The 22366-nt window shown below is 44.2% G+C and overlaps 1 protein-coding gene and 1 long non-coding RNA gene across 2 annotated transcripts in view; both read left to right on the top strand.

Annotated features, from left to right (window-relative positions):
* DDX11 (DEAD/H-box helicase 11) overlaps positions 1-22366 on the top strand; it is a 276819-nt gene that overhangs the window by 58428 nt on the left and 196025 nt on the right.
* LOC132226248 (uncharacterized) lies at positions 19328-20717 on the top strand. The gene is made up of 3 exons (XR_009451030.1): positions 19328-19412; positions 19728-19880; positions 20598-20717. It is a non-coding gene; the product is annotated as an uncharacterized LOC132226248 (long non-coding RNA).

Consider the following 22366-nt stretch of genomic DNA (forward strand, 5'->3'; position numbering starts at 1 on the left):
GATGTGCTATGAGAAGATTTATATATATATATATTATCAATATATGCTTATCTTTTCTTTATATATATATATGTAAATTCTTTCTTTAAAATTTTTATTCAGTTACAGTTGATATACAATATTATATCAGTTTCACGTGTACATCCTAGGGATTAGACATTTATTTATATAACTTATGAAGTGTTCACTCTAATAAACCTAGTGTACACCCAGCATAGTTATTACAAAATTACTGACTATGTTCCCTGTGCTGTTCTTTACATCCCATGACTATTGTATAATTGCCGATTTGTACTTCTTAATTCCTTCACCTTTTCATCCATCCACCCACTCCCCTCCCATCTGCCAACTATCAAAATGTTTTCTGATTCTATGAGTCTGGCTCAGTTCTGCTTGTTCATTTATTTTGTTTTTTAGATTCCACAACTAAGTGAAATCATATTGCATTTGTCTTTCTCTGTTTGACTTATTTCACTCAGTACAACACCCGCTAGCTCTATCCATGCTGCCAATGGCCAGATTTCATTCTTTTTCAGGGTTGAGTCATATTCCATTGTATATATGCACCACTTCTTCTTTACCCATTCCTCTGTTGAAGCAACACGTAGGTTGCTTCCAGATCTTGGCTATTATAAATAATGCTGTGAGAAACATATGGATGAATATGTCTTTTCAATTTAGCGTTTTGGGTTTCTCGAGATAAATATCCAAAAGTGAAATTGCTGGGTCCTCCTTTGGCTCTCCGTATAGTCTTTGTTTTAAAGTCTATTTAGTCTGATGTAAGTATTGGTACTCCAGCTATTTTTGTTTTGTTACCATTTTCATGAAATACCTTTTGCCATCACTTTATTTTCAGTCCGTGTATGTGTGTTTTGACCTGAAGTGACTCTTGCAAATGGAAGCATCTTGTGTTCTTATCCATTCAATCATCCTATGTCTTTTGATTGGAGCACTTTATTCATTTGCATTTAAAGTAATTGTTGATTGATATGTACTTATTGCCATTTAATGATTCATAGTTTTGATATTCCTTTCTTCTTCTCCTTCAAGAAGTCCCTTTAACATTTCTTGTAATATTGGTTTGGTGTTGATGAACTCCTTTAGCCTTTTCTTGTCTTGGAAGCCTTATCTCTCCTTGGATTCTAAAGGACATCCTTGCTGGTTAGAGTGATTTTGGTTGTAGGTCTTTGCTTTTCATCACTTTGAATATATCTGGCCAGCAAAGTTCCTGTTGAGAAATCAGCTGGGAGCTCCCTTGTAGGTAACTAACTGTTTTTCTCTTGCTGCCTTTAAAATTCTCTCTTTGTCTTGAACCTTCTGCATTTAATTATGATGTGTTTTAGTGTGGGCCTCTCTGGGTTCATTGTGTTTGGGACTCTGCACTTCCTAAACTTGTATGTCTATTTCCTTTACCAGGTGAGGGAAGATTTCTGTCATTATTTTTTCAAATAAGTTTTCAATTCCTTCCTATTTCTCTTATCCTTCTGGCACCTGATGATACAAATATTTGTATGCGTGATATTGTCCCAGATGCCCCCAAACTATCCTCATTTTTTTTCTGCTGTTCTAATTAGGTGTTTTCTGCTACCTTATCTTTCAAATTGATGACTCAATATTTTGTGAGAAACCATATTTTTTAAAAAGCTCTTCAGACAGGGCTGGAGACAGCAGAGACTGCTTCAGTTCTGGATCACACAGAATAGGGGAACAGGAGAGGAGAGGAGCAGTGGTTTGGGGTACCAAATGCACGACAGTAGCATCATCCCTAAAAATACATTCCAGAAGGTTAATGGAAAGCTTGGAATCTTGAGGGATGGGCCCTCAGGGCTGTGGGATTTGTTCCTGGCTTTCCCTAGGAAGGCCAGACCATGGGACTTTCCTGGACTCGGATTTTCCCCCAATCCCACATTCCTGCTAATTTTCATATCTCTGGGGAAATAAGGTGAGGGCAAGGTAAGTACTTAGAGTTCTCCAGGGAGGTGGTGGGAGCTGAAGCAGTTTGAACTTCAGGGCAAGGTACAGAAATGGTCATGGTTAATGGCTTGTGGTCTGTCATTATTGAGAGCCCACTGTAGAGTCTCACTGGGTTTAGTGTCAGGAGATCTGATCCCCTCACCTGCCTTGGTCCTCTGTGTCCTCACCTGGATTATGAAGGGTCACACTGGCAGTCCCTGACATTCCTTTCTGTCTTGTCATGTGATGGTCTGTGACTCCACAGGTGCCGAAGGTCCTCGTGCACTTCATTGAGATGCTGGGTCAGCATAACTACTTGGCCTTGCCCCAGGGGAACACTCTAATCAACTATGTCATCAAGCTTGTGGAGTCTGAGTCATCAGTGAGCAAGGGGCTGGGCAGGGAGGGGACCGAGGATGGGAGCACACCTCAGGGGATAGAACAAGAGGAAGGCAGTGTTGGGAGCAGGAGGGAAACAGGAGGGTATGCCTGGCACATGTGAAGTGTCTTTGGCCTGTAAAACCCTGAGCAGTGAGGCAGGGAAGGCCGTGAAGCCAGAGACTTAGCTAGCATTGGTTTTAGATTTAAATCTTTCCTTTTCTCATCCTAGAATGAAGAGGACATCCGAATAATGTGTTCCAGAATCCTACAGATGGTATTAACAGCTAGGGCCAAATAGGCCTCTCCATTTCCTCCTCCCCTGGCTCCCCAGATCACTACCCTGACCCCGGCCCCCACCCCCAACTACCTCACACCTTCCCCTTCCATCAGATGCCTTGTGGTGTCTCTATCACCTCAGCCCACCTGCATTTCATTCCATACAAGTGCCTGGGGTTCCACTGAGAAGTGCTCAGTGCGGCAAAAGAGGGTCACGGGGTGTGGATCTGGAAACCAGAGTCTGAGTCCTGATCAGCCAGTTTTCTAGCTGTAAAATCTTGAATAACTTGTTCTCCCAGCTGCAGTGTCTTCTTTTATAAAAAAGGGGGTGATTATATTTCCTGACTGTTCTCAGCAACCTCCAGGCATTCTGGGAGGCTCATATGAACTGATTTGCATCAGAGCTGAGGAAAGGGCTGTGTTGTGGGAGGAAAAGGACTTAAGATTTCCTCTCCCTCCCAGTGAGCTCTGCCTCCTGACCTTCAGCATGTCTCTGACTCTGGAAGGTTCCTCAATGAAGGTGATTACAAGTCACACATTCCAAATTTCAAGAAGTCCTCATCTATCAAGTCAACTCATGCCTGCTATAATTATAATCAGGACCTTGGTTATACTTTTCCAACATGCAGTGAGGGGTTGGGGGTGGGGGTGGCGGGGAGAGAGAGAAAGAAGAGGGAGAGGAAGGAGAGAATGAATATGAATGGGTTAAGGGGGCTCTGTATACAGGCCTCAAATACTCGGTCCAGAAAGGGAGACAAGGTCTTGGGGTTGGAGACTGATGACGGGCTGACTTGGGGCTTGGCATTGAAATTCTTGCCACATCTCCTGCCAGGTATCTTTGCCCAAACTGGTCACGTTGGTGTGTGAGCCCAACAACACCTTGGCCTTCGTGCCTCTGTGTAAGGCAGCCACACAAATGGCTCTGAAGGCTCATTCCCTGGGCCAGGTTCCTTACCTCAGCTGCTTTCACCAGGATCGTAAGTACAAGGGTGGGGCAGCCTGTGGAGAGGTGCTCACTGTGAAATTAAGTCTGTTTGTGGGCATGGAGTGTTAGAGTTGGGGGCTGACTGAGACACTGAAGGAGTGATGGGTGTGGGGAAGAGGATGAAGAGGATGCTGGAGGCGGGGTTGTAGGTCCCATGCTTGGGCCACGTTGGGAAGAGTAAGGCAACTCCTTAAGGCCATTTGGCCTCATGAATGAAAAGGGGATGCCTCTCAAAGTCACAGTTCCTTCTTGCCTTCACTCCTCATTATAGAACACTTGATTCAAGATGTACAAACATTGTTAATTACAAAGTAATGAATACACACACTCCTGACCCTTAGTTCTTCCTTTGCCCTAACTCTGAGCCTCACTCTGTGCTCACCGCATCCCTGACCTCTAACCCCAGTGGGACTTAGGGTTAGAGTTAGGATGTCTGTTCAGCATATCATTGATGTATGTGTGTTTTCTAAAGGCTGAAGTTGTAATGGTTTGTGTTTTAGTCTGAATCAAAATGTCACAGCTCCCGTGGCATTGACACTGATATTCCCTCTCCTCTTTGCTCTTTCTCCTCCTCTGAAGTACTGATGGGGAGCTGCCAGTGGAGGCGGGGGGTTGAGCATCCTGAAGTGTGCACTGACTCTGCCCTCTTCTTCTATCCTCTCTCTAACTTAGCTACCGAGTACGTTTCCCCTCAGAGACTCCTGACCCATCTTGTGGTAAGTGATGCCAGAATGAGTTCCACAGTCATATATCCTTCCATCCACTCATCAACCCACCCATCCATCCACTCATTTCAAAAAGAGCTGGTTACTACTTTGTCTCAGGCATTATGCTGGGTATGGAATAATGAGATAGGGGCCAAAGAGCATGGAGGAGGGACCTGGGAGCATAGTGGTGAGGCCTCGAGATGAGGATGTGGGCAATGGGAAAGGCTTGCCTTTCTCCTATGTGGCCTTATTGTGAGCTGCTCTCTGTTGACCGTGGACACGCCCACATACCTTTCTGGATCTCTGTGTTGAGTTTCTCTGTTAGCCCAGATATTATGTGCTAGACATTATGCACACTTGGAATGACAAAGGTAGACCTACCCTTGAGGTGTTCACAGACTTAGTGCGGAAGACAAGTGTGGGAATAGCTATCTATAGTCTAGTGTGACAGATGTACTAATAGATGAATACATAAGGTGCAACGGGACTTAGAAGAGCAACAGGCTGACATGGTCTCCAGGAGGCAGGAAGGCATCACAGAAGAGGTGATGTTTCCAGAGGATCTGGAAGGATGTAGCACTTCAATAGGTGGCAAAGAATGGGCAGGGCCTAAGCTCCAGCTCTACCATTCTATGGATTTGCTTTCATTTTCTTTGTTCTCTTCTTTTAAATATTTTCTCTGCCTCCTGCTTGCTTCTCAGATGTGTTCCCGGAAGCCCTACAGGGAAAAGGAGTTTGGTACAAGCTCTCTGAGGCTACTATCTGCCCTGCATCCTATCACTTCTCCGCATCCTGTTATAAGCCATAGTGTTGGCCAGCTGTGGAGGAAGGTGATCCCACAGATGTTGGAGATACTAGATGGTAAGGGCTTGGTTAGCAGGGGGAGTAATGAAGCTGGGACAGTGGCCAGACTCCAAAAGAGATGGCGTCCCCAGGTGCAGGATGGACCTTCCTTGGGGTGAGGAGAACTGGAACCAGGCTCTCTGTCACTTTGAGGTGCTATTGGATGGGTCTGCTTTTGGAGGCAATGTTGTGAACTGAGCGGAAACACAGTCCAAAGTTCTGTAGCTCCAGTGTTCCCAGAATGACTCCTGCACCTTCTTATGGGCAGAAGATCAGGGAAGATTATTGGCTTTGGAAACAGACCAGTTTTGTATCCTTGCTCTGACACTGGTCAGCTGTGTGTATTTAACCTTTGGAAAGTCATTCATCTTCTGGAGCCTCTGGAAAGTGGGAGAGCAGTTTCCTTGTAGGCTGAGTGCCGCATAGTACTTAAATGTTTTCTTCTCCCTGTCTGGGACCTTCCGGTTGAGTGGGTCCCCATGCTCTCTCCTTTCCTAGATCATACTGAGAAGAGCCTGAATCAGGAGGAGTGGGAGGACAGGCTGTTTTGCGTAAGCACTCCCCAAGACCTCCCTCCCTCCACACTTGCCTTCTTTCCCATCTTCAGGAACCTGAGGGAGGATAGCCCCAAGCCCCCCAGAGACTGAGGCCATGATGAAGGGCCTAACTGCTCAAGCAAACCTCTTTCTGTGGTCCCCTTGCCTCCTGGCCTCTGCCTCAGAGTATCTGACTATGTGCTAAGTCTTGAGCCCCCTTGCATACCCTTAGGACCCTATATCAAGGGGGAGTAAGGGAAAGGGCCCTAGCTGTATGTCCTTGGGCAAGGTATTTAGCCTTTGCATGTCTCACGTTCTTCATGGGTTAAATGGAAGTAACTCCTGCCTCCCAGAATTAAAAAGGATGATATCGGAGAGGACCTTGTAAATTGGAAAGGGCTTCACACATGTAATTGGCATTACCATCATTGTCACTGTAATATCATTCTTCAGTCCTAACTCCCACCATGTGTTTCCCCTTTTTTCCATATTTACAGGCCATAACCCCTGTCTCTTGCTTCTTCTTCTTCTTCTTCTTTTTTTTAAGAAAAATATATTTTATTGATTGTTTTACAGAGAGGAAGGGATAGAGATAGAGAGTTAGAAACATCGATGAGAGAGAAACATCTATCAGCTGCCTCCTGCACACCCGCACTGGGGATGTGCCTGCAACCAAGGTACATGCCCTTGACCGGAATCAAACCTGGGCCTTCAGTCCGCAGGCCGACGCTCCATTCACTGAGCCAACGGGCTACGGCTCTTGCTACTTCCTGACCCCACTTTTGTGGGCCAGAACAGCCTACCACTGACCTTTGTGGTCCTCTTCTCCCTTCTTCTTCCTCAGTTTTTGAGTCACTCATTGGTGGCTATTGATGATGACCGCTGGCAGGAGCAACTCATCAGAACCATCTTGGAGAGGATGTGTTATTTCGGCGATGATGGTGATGAGAAGGTTTGTCTGGGCGTGTGGTGGTTGCAATGCGGGGGCGGAGGGATGCGTTGAAGGTGGAGGATGGGCTGAAGAAACCTGGTGCTCACACAGGTGGCTGAGCAAATGTGAATGAGTACAGGCCTTGGGGAAAGAACAAACCAGTGTTCCTGCATCCTGGGAATCAAGGGGTGGAGAGGACCACAAACTGGTCGTCACACTGGCATGACAAAAATATCAAAGTGTATTACTTTTGCTTAGCCTTTTAGGCTTTATCAAGAACTTTGCCATCTATTGTCTTCATTGAAATCTCCTAATATTCTTAATAGAATGGAGCTTGTACTTGGTGCAGTGGAAAGATTGTTGATTTTAGAGTCCTATTTAAGCAGTCAATTCAAGTAATATTTGAGGGCATCGCATACACTGTGCTTCATGTTGGGGATACAGAGTTGAGGAAGAAATATGGGCTCCTTTCCACATAGAGTGCAAGGTTGGTGGTGGTGACGGCGTGGGGTCCTGCCTTGGCTTTTCCATGCGCTCCCAATTTAGTGTTGATAAAGTGTCAATAATAAAGATTTTTAACATATTAGCCTAAATAACCTATAGCTGTCGTCATCCCTACCTTGAAGTTGAAGAAACACAATCCAGGAGGATTTAAAATCTTAAGAAAATTATTGGTAAAACTGGCACCTGAATCCAAGTTTTTTTCTTTTTTCCTTCCTTCCTTCCTTCCTTCCTTCCTTCCTTCCTTCCTTCCTTCCTTCCTTCCTTCCTTCCTTCCTTCCTTCCTTCCTTCCTTCCTTCTTTCCTTCCTCCCTCACCTGAGGATATTTTCCCATTGATTTTTTAGGGAGAGTGGAAGAGAGACAGAAAGACAGAAATATCTAGGTGAGAGAAACTCATCAATTGGTTGCCTCCTGCATATGCCCTGAGTAGGGACCAGGCCAGGGAGGAGCCTGCAACCGAGATATATACCCTTAACTGGAATCGAACCCAGATCCCTTTGGTCCGCAGGCCAACACTCTATCCACTGAGCCAAACTGGCTAGGGCCTGAATGCAGGTTTCTTGATTTCGATTCCTGTTTTCCTGCCACTGAGAAATACTTTATTTGAGCTCTGGAGGTTTCCAGGAAAGAGGCCTTATTTCCAAGACTGTTTTCTCTCTTATTATTAACAGTACTTATGAAGCACCTAATGTATGCACATCTTTGTGGTTGGTAGATTAGGGGCACAAAATGAAGCAAGCGAGAATTCTGATCTTTTTAATTCAGTTATTTAAAAGGTGCACTAGCCCTAGCCGGTTTGGCTCAGTGAGTAGAGCGTTGGCCTCTAGACCGAAGGGTTCCGGGTTCGATTCCAGTCAAGGCCACATACTTTGGTGGCAGACTCCACCCTTTCTTGGGCCCTGGTCAGGGCATGTGCAGGAGGCAACAATTGAGGTGTCTCTCTCACATCGATATTTCTCTCTGTCTTTCCCTCTCTCTTCCACTCTCTCTAACAAAAAATCAATGGAAAAATATCCTTGGGTGAGGATTAAAAAAGCAGTGCACTAAATGCCTAGAGCAGAGCAGACACTGGGCTGAGCCGAAGGTATTCATGTAAAAACAGCCTCTGCCTTCAGGAAACCATCATCTACTTGAGTGAATAGACAAGAAAGTGGGCATTATTCTAAGCCTTGTAGGTGTCAGGGTGGAAATATGCACTGTGTGCTTGGGAGCAGGGAGGAGGCCTGAGGGGCCTGGGCAGAGCAGCTTTGTCAGAGGTGATGTGCTGTTTAGGTTTGCTCAAGACTGTTTTGATGTTAGTGCTGAAAGTTCAGTGTCCGGGGAAGCGCCTCAGTCCTGGGCAAAATGGGAAGATGAGTCTCCTGCAGAGGAGTGGGAAGTCTGGGAAGATGAGTAGTCTTTGCCAGTGAAGCAGAAAAGTAGGTGCCTTAGGTCAGGTTTAACTGATGCGGAGCCTAAGGTGAGGATTCTTGTCAAGTGACTTGGCGAGGAAATGCTCTCAGGAGACCTTGTGATAGAGTGAAGGACACAGGATAGGGGAGAGGAGGAGCCAAGCCAGGATGTGGCCTGATCCCATGGGAGCCCTGCTTGGAAACTGCACAGTCTGTCTTGCCTGGGGACAAGTGAGGAGGCTTTTGTACCCTCTGCCCCCAGGTTGTTTGTCATTGGCTCCAGGTTTCCAAGGTTAGTCCTGCGCTGGGAGGGGAGAGAGAACAATGTAGCGCCTGAGCATCTGGGGTAAGGAGGCCCCAGTCACCTCAGGACAGTTCTCCCCCAAGGCTGCAGGGAGTAGCTGTTCAGAAAAGTTCCTGCGGCCAGTTGAAGGAAAGGAACCCTAAGGTCTGGGCAAGGCACCATGAGCCTCTGCTAGAGGAGAAAAGATACCCATAAGAGGGGGAGTTAAGGCATTCATTGAACAGCCGGAATGTCCTGTTTGCCCACTGCGTCAGGCACTGATAGCAATGGGGCGGAGTAATGAACTGGGTAGACACTGCTCTTGAGCTCCAGTCTCACCTGAGATGTGGGGTTGGAGCAAGTTGGGAAGTAACAGAACAAATCCACAGACAAGATGAGTGATTATGATGAAGCCCTGAAAGAAGGAAACAGGGTGAGGAGCTGGAGAGGGACTTCGGAGGTCAGAGCAGGCTCACTGAGGGGATATCTGAAAGATGAGAATGAGACATTTTTTAAAAAATATTTTTATTGATTTTTTACAGAGAGGAAGGGAGAGGGATAAAGCATTAGAAACATCGATGAGAGAGAAACATCAATCAGCTGCCTCCTGCACACTCCCTGCTGGGGATGTGCCTGCAACCAAGGTACATGCCCTTGACCGGAATCGAACCTGGGACCCTTGAGTCCACAGGCCGATGCTCTATCCACTGAGCCAACCCGGTTTGGGCAAGAGAATGAGACATTTCAAGAGCCTGGGGAAGAGGGTTCTACACAGAGAAAATGGGGAGTACAGAGACCCTGAAGAAGGGAGTGGTGAGTCCACACAGTCTGGTATCACAAGGTAGACAGGACAGTGCGCAGGAAGCAAGGATAAAGGCCACTGACATTCAGAGGAGGGAGAAAGAATTACATAAAAGTGCTTCTACAATTATACAATTTTGATTTTAAAATTATGCAAGTTTAATGAACTTTTTAATTTCCTAGCTGTAAGTAGGAGGTATGGGGGTCAGAGCAAGTTCCTAAAGGATGATCCCTAAGAGGCTGAGACATTGGAAAGGCAGCTTTCTCTTCGCTGTAACTTGAACCCCTGCTCTATAGGATCACTGCCTTATCCAGATGCCTCTAGAGAGCAAGGGCCAGGGTGGAGGATGGGGCTGTGGGCAAAGGTGGTGGCTAGTATAGGAAATGCTGCCCTACCCTCATTTCAAGCTCTGCGTGACCCTGCTCTCCTTCCTTTCCTAGGCTTTTCTGTATAAATTCTTTGGCTTCGCCCTGTGGACCTCAAGAAGTGAGGAACTGGTGAAGATGATGCTCTCCGCCATCCTTCAAACTTCCCATGAAAACGTGCAGGAGAGGGAGGTGAGGCAGAGTGCATTGGCAAAGCATTTTCAGGTTGAGTCAGGATGGCAAGGTGGCTAAAACCTTGGGCCTGGCAAACCAGAGCACCTGGGTGCGAGTTCCAGCTCTGCCACCTACTAGCTATGTGCCCTTGAGCAAGTTACCGAACCTCTCTGTGCCTCAGTTTCCTCCTCTTTAAGACAAGGCTATGGTACCTTCCTGATAGGATATTTCTTTAAAAGATTTATTGAATTTTAAATAATTTAATATTTAGAGGAAAGTTGCAAAAAAATCCCAAAGAATTCCTATTTATTCTTCTCCCAGATTCCCAAAATATAAATGTTTGGCCATCTTTGCTTTATCATTCTCTTTCTCATAAATTACATAATTTATTTACTAACATTATTACTGTATTTTTTGAATCTGAAATGAAAGCTGCAGTCATGAAGCTCATTTACCCCTAAATACTTTACTGTCTACTAGCTAAAAATAAAGACATTCTCTTACATAAGCAGAGTGCAATGATCAAAATCAGGAAATTAACATTGCTACACCACTGATATCTAAATTATAGACCCAGTTTGAAAATCAATTGTCTCAACAATGTGTTTTAGAGCAAATGAAATTTTTTTTTATTTAAAAAATCTTTAAATTTTTTATTAGTTAAGGAATTACAAATTTGTCCTCATCCCCCCCCTCATTTACCCTCATCCTCCCCCTCCCCCTTAGTCATGCTCTCATTACCCTATTGTCCATGTCCAGTGGTTTGGCTTATATGTATGCATACAAGTCCTTTGGTTGATCTCTTCCACTTACCCCCACCCGCCCCTACTTTCCCTCTGGGGATTAATAGTCTGATTGCTGTTTCTCTGTCTTTGGATCTGTCCCTGTTCATCAGTCTATGTTGTTCTCTATATTCCACAAATGAGTGAGATCATGTGGTATTTATCTTTCTCTGACTGGCTTATTTCACTTAGCGTAGTGCTCTCCAGTTCCATTCAAGCTGTTGCAAAAGGCAAGAGTTCCTTGTGTTTTACCGCAGCGTAGTATTCCATTGTGTAGATGTTTCACAGTTTTTTAATCCTCTCATCTGCTGATGGGCACTTAGGCTGTTTCCAGATCTTAGCTATGGTGAATTGTGCTGCTATGAACATAGGGGTGCACATATCCTTTCTGATTGGTGTTTCTGGCCTCTTGGGATATATTCCTAGAAGTGGGATCACTGGGTCAAATGGGAGTTCCATTTGTAGTTTTTTGAGGAAGCTCCATACTGTTCTCCACAGTGGCTGCATCAGTCTGCATTCCCACCAGCAGTGCAGAAGGGTTCCTTTTTCTCCACATCCTCTCCAACACTTGTCGTGTGTTGATTTGTTGATGATAGCCATTCTGACAGGAGTGAGGTGAAACCGCATTGTCGTTTTGATTTGCATCTCTCAGATGATTAGTGACTTTGAGCATGTTTTCATATGTCTTTCGGCCCTCTGTATGTCCTCTTTCAAAAAGTGTCTATCTGGGTCCATTGCCCATTTTTTAATTGGATTGTTTATCTTCCTATTATTAAGTTTCATGAGTTCCTTGTAAATGTTGGAGATGAAACCCTTATCGGTAATATCATTGGCAAATATGTTTTCCCATGCAGTGGGTCTTCTTGTTGTTTTGTTGATGGTTTCCTTTGCTGTGCAAAAGCTTTTTATTTTAATGTAGTCCCATTTGTTTATTTTCTCTTTAGTTTCCATTGCCCTAGGAGCATTATCAGAGAAGAAATTCCTTCGGCATATGTTTGCAATTTTGCTGCCTGTGGATTCCTCTAGTATTTTTATGGTTTCCCATCATACGTTTAAGTCTTTTATCCATTTTGAGTTTATTTTTGTGTATGGTGTGAGTTGGTGGTCTAGTTTCATCTTTTTGCATGTTCTTTTTGTTCTTCTTTCTCAGGATTGCTGCAGCTATTTGTGGTCTTTTTTTATTTCAGAAGAATTTTTGGAACATTCGTTCTAGACCTGTTAAATATGCCGTTGGTAATTGAATGGGGATTGCATTGAATCTATAGATTGCTGTGGGTAGTGTGGACATTTTGATGATGTTCATTCTACCAATCCATGAACACGGTATGTTCTTCCATCTGTTTATGTCTTCCTCTATCTCTTTTTTCAGTGTCATGTAGTTTTTCGCATATAAGTCTTTTACCTCCTTAGTTAAGTTTATTCCTAGGTATCTTAATTTTTTTGGTGCAGTGGTAAATGGGGTTGCTTTTTCAGTCTCCCTTTCTGTAAGTTCACTGTTGGTGTAAAGAAATGCCTTAGATTTCTTTGCATTAATTTTGTATCCTGCTACATTGCCGAATTCATTTATTAAGTCTAATAATTTTTTGATGGAGTCTTTAGGGTTTTCTATGTACAGCATCATGTCATCTGCAAATAAGGACAGTTTTACTTCTTCTTTTCCAACTTGGATGCCTTTTATTTCTTCTTCTTGTCTGATCGCAATGGCTAGTACTTCTAGTACTATGTTGAACAGTAGTGGTGAGGGGGGCATCCCTGTCTTGTTCCTGTTCTCAGGGGAAATGGTTTTAGTTTTGCCCATTGATTATGATGTTGGCTGTGGGTTTGTCATATATGGCTTTTATTATGTTGAGGTATGATCCTTCTAGTCCTACCTTGAGGAGAGTTTTTATCAAGAAAGGGTGTTGAATTTTGTTGAAAGCTTTTTCTGCATCAATTGATATGACTATGTTGTTTTTATCACTCAATTTGTTTATGTGATGAATCACATTTATTGATTTGCGGATATTGTACCATCCTTGCATCCCTGGAATAAATCCTACTTGGTCATGGTGTATGATCTTCCTGATGTATTGCTGGATCCGATTTGCTAGAATTTTGTTGAGTATTTTGACATCTATGTTCATGAGGGATATTGGCCTATAATTCTCTTTCATTGTGTTATCTCTATCTGGTTTTGGCATTAGGGTGACGCTGGCTTCATAGAATGAGCTGGGAAGTGTTCCTTCTTCTTGAATTTTTTGGAATAGTCTGAGGAGTATATGTTTTAGTTCTTCCTTGAAGGTTTGGTAAAACTCTCCTGTGAAGCCATCTGGCCCCAGGCTTTTGTTTGCTGGGAGCTTTTTGATGACTGCTTCAATTTCTTCCATTGTTATTGTCCTGTTGAGATTTTTATAATCCTCTGGATTGAGTTTCGGAAGATTGTATTTTTCTAGGAATATGTCCATTTCCTCCAGGTTGTCTAATTTGTTAGAGTAGGGTTGTTCACAGTATTTTTTAACAATTCTTTGAATTTCTGAGGGGTATGTTGTTATTTCGCCTCTTTCATTTCTGATTTTGTTTATTTGAATCCTCTCTCTTTGCTTCTTGGTGAGCCTGGCTAGAGGCTCATCAATCTTGTTTATCCTTTCAAAGAACCAGCTCTTGCTTTCATTGACCTTGTATTGTTGTTTTGGTCTCTATGTCATTTATTTCTGCTCTGATCTTTATTATCTCCCTTCTTCTGCTCACTCTGGGCTTTTTTTGTTGTTCTCTTTCTAATTCTTTGAGTTGTAGAGTTAAATGATTTACTATCATTTTTTCTTGTTTTTTAAGGTAGGCCTGTAGTGCTATAAACTTCCCTCTCAGGACTGCTTTCATTGTGTCCCATAGGTTTTGGGTTTTTGTACTGTTATTGTCATTAGTTTCCAGAGTGTTTTTAATTTCTACTTTGATCTCACTGGTAACCCAATCATTATTTAGTAACATGTTATTCAGCTTCCAAGTGTTTGAGTTTTTTGGATTGTTTTTATTGTGGTTTATTTCTAATATTATGCCCTTGTGATCTGAGAAGATGCTTGGTATGATTTCAATCTTCTTCTATATGGGGAGACTTTGCTTGTGACCCAATATGTGGTCTATTTTTGAAGATGTCTCATGTGCACTTGAGAAGAACGTATATTCCATGGCTTTGGGGTGAAATGTTCTGAAGATGTCAATTAAGTCCATCTGATCTAGTGAGTCATTTAGGATTGCTGTTTCTTTGCTGATTTTTTTTCTAGAGGATTTATCCAGTGATGTCAGTGGTGTGTTTAAATCCCCTACTATGATTGTGTTGTTGTTGATCTCTCCCTTGTTATTTTCCAGGGTTTTTTTTTTTAATGTATTTGGGTGCTCCTGCATTGGGTGCATATATGTTTATAAGGGTTATATCCTCTTGTTGTATCGATCCCTTTAATATTATGAAGTGGCCTTCCTTATCTCTTGTTATGACCTTAACTTTTTGGTCTATTTTGTCAGATATAAGTATTGCTACCCCAGCTTTTTTTTCATTTCTATTTGCCTGAAAAATATTTTTCCCTCCCTTCACTTTCAGCCTGTGTGAGTCCCTTTATCTGAGGTGGGTCTCTTGTAGACAGCATATATATGGGTCATGTCTTTTTATCCATTCAGCCACTCGATGTCTTTTGATTGGAGCATTTAGTCGGTTTACATTTAAAGTTATTATTGAAAGATACGTGCTTGGATTCATTTCTGTTTTCGTGCCTGTGTTCTATCTTACCTTTATATTTCTTCTTTTCACAGCATTCCTTTTAGCATTTCTTGCATTGCTAGCTTGGTAGTGATAAACTCCCTTAGCCTTTTTTGTCTGCAAAGCTCCTGATTTCCCCTTCAATTTTGATTGATAGTCTTGCTGGGTATAGTATTCTTGGATTCAGTCCTTTGCTTTGCAACACTTTGTATACCTCCTTCCATTCCCTTCTAGCTTGATGTGTTTCTGTTGAGAAATCATTTGATAATCTGATGGGGGGATCCTTTGTAGGTAACTCTGTTTCTCTCTTGCAGCCTTTAAGATTCTCTCTTTGTCTTGTACATTTGCCATCGTTATTATGACGTGTCTTGGTGTGGGTCTTTTGGGGTTTATCTTGCCTGGGACTCTCTGTACTTGTGTAACTTTTTTCTTCCCCATATCTGGGAAGTTTTCTGTCATTATTTCTTCAAATAGATTTTCTAATCCTTGCTGCTCTTCTTGTCCTTCTTACAGCCCTATTATGCGTATGTTACTTCGTTTCATGTTGTCCCAAAGCTCCCTTAGGCTCTCCTCCTGTTTTTTAATTTTTTTCTCCAGTTGCTGTTCAGATTGAGCTTGTTTCTCTGCTTTATTTTCTAACTCACTAATTCAGTCCTCTGCTTCTTCTGGTCTGCTGTTGAAACTTTCCATGGTGTTTTTTTTGTGTGTGTGGCTTTATTTTTATTTTTTTTTATTTTATTGCTTAAAGTATTACAAAGGGTATTACATATGTGTCCCTTTCCTCCCCGCCCCCGCTCTTGACAATACCCTGGCCTCCCCTACCCCCCAGTGTCTTATGTCCATTGGTTATGCTTATATGCATGCATACACATCCTTCGGTTGATCTCTTACCCCCCTCCCTCCTTCTGTGGTGTTTTTGATTGTAGCTATATCACTTTTCATTTCTTCCTGATTGTTACATAAGTTGTTGATTTTCTGACCCATCCGGTGAATGAATTGTACAAGCATTATTCTGAATTCTTTTTCTCTCATGTTGCATGCTTCAACTTCATTAATTTCCTTTCTTGGTGACTCCTCATTGTCTTTCCTCTGAGTGTTGTGTCGTCTCTTCATTCTGATTATCTCCCTATGGTTCAAACATCGAGTTGCGTGGGCCTGGGCCGTGTGCAGTGGGAGCCTCACACCACCCTAGTGTCACTGAATAGCTTTGACACTAAGATGTGTTGTTGTTGTGGGTTGGTGGGAACCAGGCTCGCTCAGAGTCAGTGTTGCCAGCGCTCAATGTGGGCTCGTGGGCGCTGTTAGAATCAGGGACCCTGCCTGCACAGTGCTGAAACAGAGACCCCCCTGGAGTGTGTTGAAAATCAGCGCCCCCTAGCGTGCACCAGGAGTCAGAGTTCCCCAAGAATCCAGTATCAGAGTCTCTGTTGCTTCGTGCGACCTCACATTGAGAATCAGGGTCCCTGTGTGCCATTGCACCAAGAATTTGAGTCACTGGCTCTTAGTATGAATGCACAGGGAATCAGGGATCTCAGGCGCAGGTGATAAGAAACACAGTCAACTCACTGGTGCTTGGTGCTGTCTTCTGCCCAGAGAATCGGGGTCCCTGGGCCTGCGCTTCGTGGGACAAATTCTCAGTGTTAGCGTTTGCTCCCAGCCCAGGAGTCCTGAACCGGGCACTACCTGGGATCAGTTCCAAGGTGCTTGCGCACTTCCAGGCTTAAGTTCCTGTAGCAGCACTGAGGCCCAGGCAATGGGTGAGTCTGTCAAGCCTGCAGGGAGGGGGGATGGGCTCTGTTACTCAGGGATCTGCCACGGGGATTTCTGAACTTTTGGTGTCCAAAGGTCTGTAGCTGTGGTCAGAGGTCTCTGTCCCCAGTGGCTGCAGGGTCCTGGTATGCGTCTGAGATCAGACTGAGTGGTGCTGAGGCCAGGATCCTAGTCTCAAGCAGCTCTCTCTCTCTCTCTCTTTTTTTTTTTTTTAGTCCAGGGTCTAATTCAGAATCAAGCCGTGCATTCAGTTGTCATTTCTTTTTATTCTTCTTTAATCTGGAACAAGTTCCTCATCTTTATCTTTCATGGCCTGGACATTTTAAAAATGCACAGACCACTTATTTTGTACGTCTCTCGGTTTTGGTTTGTCTCATATATCGTCATGATTGGATCCAGAGTGTGCATTGTTGGTGGAATACCATAGAAGTGATGTGTGTTGTAGGATGGTTTTGAGGATTTAAATGTAAAACCACTAAGAGCAATGCTGGTACATAAGCACTCTCTACTTGCTGATTACCGGTAGTGCTGGTGTTCATGCCCTAGGGCCTCCCTCTCCAAGGCCCTTCTCCTGCCAGATTCTCAGAGCATCCATCAGCTCCACGATCAGCAACAGGTATTTATTAAGCCTGAGTTGCAAACAGTATCAATGAGGAGTAAGATATATACAGGAAGGAAACAGCTAACTATACTCAATGGCCTTCTAAAGGCTACATGAGCAGTCATTGTGGCATTGAGGCTTGCTGGGACTTGGGTTGGTTGGGGCGAGTTTAGGGGAAGGAGGGATGCAGGTATTCCCAGTTGATATAACATTCTGAGTCAAGATTCAGGATCAAGACTTTGGGGAGCACATCTAGAGAACAGTCAATGGTCTAGTGGGAATGGAGTGCAGAGTTCTTTGACAAGGAAGTAAAAGTGACCTCTTTTTTTAAAAAAAATATTTTTATTGATTTTTTACAGAGAGGAAGGGAGAGGGATAGAGAGTTAGAAACATCGATGAGAGAGAAACATTGATCAGATGCCTCCTGCAAACCCCCTATTAAGGATGTGCCCGCAACCAACGTACATGCCCATGGCCGGAATCAAACCTGGGACCCTTCAGTCCACAGTCCAACGCTCTATCCACTGAGCCAAACCGGTTAGGGCATAAGTGACCTCTTGCTAGCACTTGGGAACAGATTGAATACAGAAGATAAAGATAAGAGAGGAAAGCTCATCTGGGATGATTCTTGGGTTTCTGGTCCAAGTGGGAGGAGAATGGTATCCTTCCTAAGACCAGGAACCCAGGACAAAGGGGGAGGAAGTAGATGTACTTAGTTTTTGACTGGAAGGGGTTGGAGTGTCAGGGGGACATGTACAGAAGCATGTAGACCGGGAACTCAAACCTGGGCTTCGTGTCTAGATTTGGGAAACATATTTTCCCTGACTGTTAAATGGGGACGACAATATTTACCTTAATGCATTAGTGAGTATTAATCAAGTTACATGTATAAGGCTGGTAAAGGTTAAGCACTGATGTTCTGATGATGTCAGTTATGATGATGTCATATGATTTTGATGACCAGAAGGAGTGGTAGCCATGGCTAAGGGAGGACATAAGAAGAGGGACAGATAGAACCCCCTTCTGATGCTCCACTAGTCCCTCTTTTCTAAAGAGGTAAAATTTTCCCTTTATCTACCTGATATCCAATGGTCTACAAGTCCCACTAAAATTTCCTCCCTCTCCAGGATCTGTGTCCTGGAGCCTGTCACTGTTCCGAGGCTCCCTCCATCTGTCTGCTCTTGCTGCAAAGTCTGAATGGTGGCCCTTCTAGCACAAATGAGCCAATTTGCTAACAGCTGGTACCTGAATGTCTGCTTGAGCATTTTCTTAGCTCTGTGCAGAGTTATCCTTGTTGAGTAAGCTCTAGGGAGGGACTCAGCTGACACTGTTGTCAAAAGGGCCTGCTATGAGGCTGAGGGGTTAAGTTAAAGACTGTTCCTGGCAGGAACCACAGAATCCCCAAGTCTTCATGCTTTTGACTCTCTGTAGGTTGTGATTCCCAAACCCACTGGCACTGACATTTCCATTGAGTTGTTTTGCCATGATCTTCCACACAACACATTCAGAAACTCACTCTTTTCTCTCTCTCTCCAACTTAGACAGGCCTCTGTTTCACCTGCCTGTTTTGTTCAGAGTTACTGATGATTCCTGTTCTCCTAAACTAGAAATATTAGCATTATCTTTAAGTCTTCCCTGTCTTCCATCTCCTCTCTGACTAACTATCCAATCCCAGGGGTGGGCAAACTTTTTGACTTCAGGGCCACAATGGGTTCTTAAACTGGACCGGAGGGCCGGAACAAAAGCATGGATGGAGTGTTTGTGTGAACTAATATAAATTCAAAGTAAACATCATTATATAAAAGGTTACGGTCTTTTTTTTTTTTTTTTTTTTTTTTTTTTTAGTTTTATTCATTTAAAACGGGCTGAATCTGGCCCGCGGGCCGTAGTTTGCCCACGGCTGATCCAATCCTGTCAGCAAGGTGCCTGGGATTTGTTCTTCCTTCTGTCCCCTCCTCAGAGCAACCATTCTCTGAATTCCTAGTGCCTATAAAAGCATTCTCAAATGTACAGGGTTAGGTTTGACAAGACCAAGATTTTGTAAATCTGTGACTATGATTTTTCTTCATAATTTACGTATTCAATTACTCCTCGCAAAGATATTTGGTTCTCCACCTGGATTTTCAGTAGTTCAAACGGGGAGAACCAAATCTCCTGTCCATTTCTTTCCTCTCCTTCCCCTTCCCCTTCCTCCATGTATATCCTGCTTGTGGGGGAACATAGCATGTGTCTGGCTTACCCCGAACTGTGGCATGGGGTTGAGGCTCTCTTTGTTACAGGGCATTGCTGTGGCATTCAGCATCGTGTCCAGGAACCATCTGAGGACAGTGCTGGAGCAACTGAAAGTGTATAGTGCTGTCCTCACTGACAAGGAGTCATCGTCCATCCTCACACTGGCAAAGGTGATGTCATTCCCAGGGTGCTCTACCAGCCTCCCATACAAAGCCTTCCAAGGCATCCCCATCACCCCAGCCTCCCATTTCTCTGAGGCCTTGTGACTCATCTATAAATGCTTCTCTTTCCCTGGCAACAACTGTGGGAAAGTTTCATCCTCGATCCTTTTCTCTTGCTCTGCGTTTCAGGCCCTGGTATCACCAGCTACATGCCCACCCTGTCCCCCAAGCTGCTCGCCATCCCACAGTCCCATCTTCTTTCCCAAATCCTCTGAGCAACCTTTTCCTCTCTGAACCTCTGTTTCCCCCGCCCCCCCCCTACAGGAACATCAGCGAAAGGAATGGGTTCTTGTCTGTAACACCATCTACTTAAGCTACAGCAAGATTATTTTAGAGAGCAAGGGAGATATTTTCATGCATTTCGATGCCGTGCTGGCCTTGATCCTGCAACACTACCACAACTGCATTTTGGAAAAGGTACTTCCTGCTTACTCTACTTCTCCAGCTTTCCATTTCTGCCACGTCCTCTCTTACCACCCAAGAAAAAGATGCTTGGCCTTAAATGGGAGTCAGGGGCTAGGACAGTGACTTCTCCCACATTGTAATCCTTTCACTTAATCCTGCTACTTGGAGACTCTAATTGGCCCAAGGAGGAGACCACAGTGACTTTAGGTCTGTTTCACAGTGTGTCCTTCCTGCTGACAGAGCTTCGTAACCCGCCATTGAGCGCTTCACTGCCCTCTCTGATGAAGGGATGAGTAAAACCTAAATTCCCTAGTGTTTGTAGGAAGAAGCGTTCAGGAGAGGCAGCCGAGCTCCGTACTGCTCTCCTGCCTTTGCTATGTGTCCAAAGCATGGGTCCCAGGGTTGGAGAAGAATCCCTTTCCATTCCCAAGTCAGATATCTTTTGGTAAAACTCGTTCAAGGGAAAGACAATACCTTGAGAGACCGGGAAGCTTGATCTGTCCTAATTTCAGAGTAACATGAGGGTGGCTTCAGAAGGGGGTTGGTGAGAGGACTGGCTCTCTCCACCACAGGGATGCACTGGTCTACCCTCAGAGGGAAGGTGCAGAGCATCAGCCTAAGGAAGGCTAAAGAAGGCTTAGGTCCTCACCCCCCAGACTGTGTAGGTAGTGTGCCCTGGCCCAGATCCATTGCCACCTTGGAGAACCCTGAGCATACTGGTTCATTCAGGATAAGGCCCTGAAGCTGGATTACCTGAATGCCCTCATCATACTGACAAAAACCCTGGGCAGGCAGCAGCACGTGGCCTTTCAATTCAAGTTCCCCCACAAGCTGGCAATTGTTTCCTTCATGCTGGTAAGTATCTTGCAGGAGGATGGATGTGGGAATGCAGAGAGGAGGGAGGATGGGTCCACATGGAAACCATTGGTGGCACTCCTAGGCTAGAGCTAGAGCTGAAGGGAAAAGCCCAGATTTTCTAGTTTCCTTTTCCCGCCTTAGTGTTCCCTTTGCCATCCTCAAGGCTGGGGTGAGTACTGAAGAGAAGGTGTGGTGGAGACTAGGAGAGAGGTGCTGTCCTCAGAGCCTTTGGAAGTCACTAAAAATTCTAAATTCCACCTTCTTATGAACACAGCCTGGAGTGGGTGGAGGCAGAGGCAAACAGGAAAAATATGTTCACCATTCTTTTGGTGTGTGTGTGTGTGTGTGTGTGTTAGGAGGTAATCAAGGAGGAGCCCTTGAACTCCATTTCCAGCCCTATTAGACAGAAGGCAATGAACATCATCAATAACTTCAGGTAACAACACACCATCCACTCTGTCTTCCTTGACCCGGTTCTATTGCAGCTCTTTATTCCCTAGTTGATCCCCACCTCTTAGTTTCTGCTTCTGCTTCTAGCATAAGGGAATAGTAGAAATTTACTGGCCAATATCTGCCACTTCTTTTGGCTAAGATTTTTTGAATGGGATTTTCAAAGGACCTGGTAGAGATGGCCTCTCCTGTGTCTATAGACACTTACTGTTAATACTGCCCCAGGCATCCTTTTGCTTTCAGCCCTGTCCCTGATAGGCACCTCCATCTCCATCAGTGATGTCCCGTTCTCTCAAAAGCTCTGGGGAACTAACAAGTAATAACATATCATCCCAAATTAGCAGCACCCTTTCCTGCAATAGTCATGCCTCCTCTCTTTCCCTAGTTCCTTTCTTTCCATCTTCCTGGCTCTTTTCACCCTTTCTTACTGTTACTCCCTTTCTTCTTTTAATACCCTTTCTTCTGATATCTTCCTCTTTCTTGCTCCCACTTATTCCTCTGTCTCCATCACTCTGTCTATACCCTTTTCTGTTGTTATTCCTGACAACACTGGTTACATTTCTTCTCCCTGGATCGTAGGATGCTCAGGCCCCTCTTAGAGATAGAAGAAAGAGTAGAGCTCCTGGGAACATGCTTCAAGAGTGTGTTCTGCCTGCCACCCATAGAAGTGTTACGAAAGAAGGCATCTAGTCCCAAGAAGGGCCAGGCCAATGTGGTAAGTAACTCTTTGATGTTTGTCTCTTTGGTTTCACTTTTTATTTTTTTAAGAGGTTAGGAAGTATGGGTTTGGCAGTTTTTTTGTAAAAGCCTTCTGCCTTCTTTAATAAAAACACAAAATCATTGGAAGGAAGCCCTCCTGTGAAGAAGAGGTTGTAGGCCATGTAGTCTGAACACTACTCCTGAGATCTAACTTCCTCCTTCTACCCGTTGATTACCACTGCCACGACTTTAACACTCTGGCCCAAAGGCAGACACTTGATCCTTCCCTTTATAACTGCTGTGTGATAGAAACGAGACTAGAAGGTTCAAATATGATTTTACTAACGGTTGAAAGGTAAGTAAATCCAGGGAATCCCAGGAGCAAGCAATTGGAGTCTATTTCTTATAGTGCCTGCAGTGTTTCCTTGAGGAATGAAAGAGGGATTCAGTTTATAATTTATATTCATAAATTTAATTCCTAGGAATTCTTT

This window comes from Myotis daubentonii, chromosome 2 (assembly GCF_963259705.1).
Source record: "Myotis daubentonii chromosome 2, mMyoDau2.1, whole genome shotgun sequence".
In the NCBI taxonomy this organism is placed as follows: domain Eukaryota; kingdom Metazoa; phylum Chordata; class Mammalia; order Chiroptera; family Vespertilionidae; genus Myotis; species Myotis daubentonii.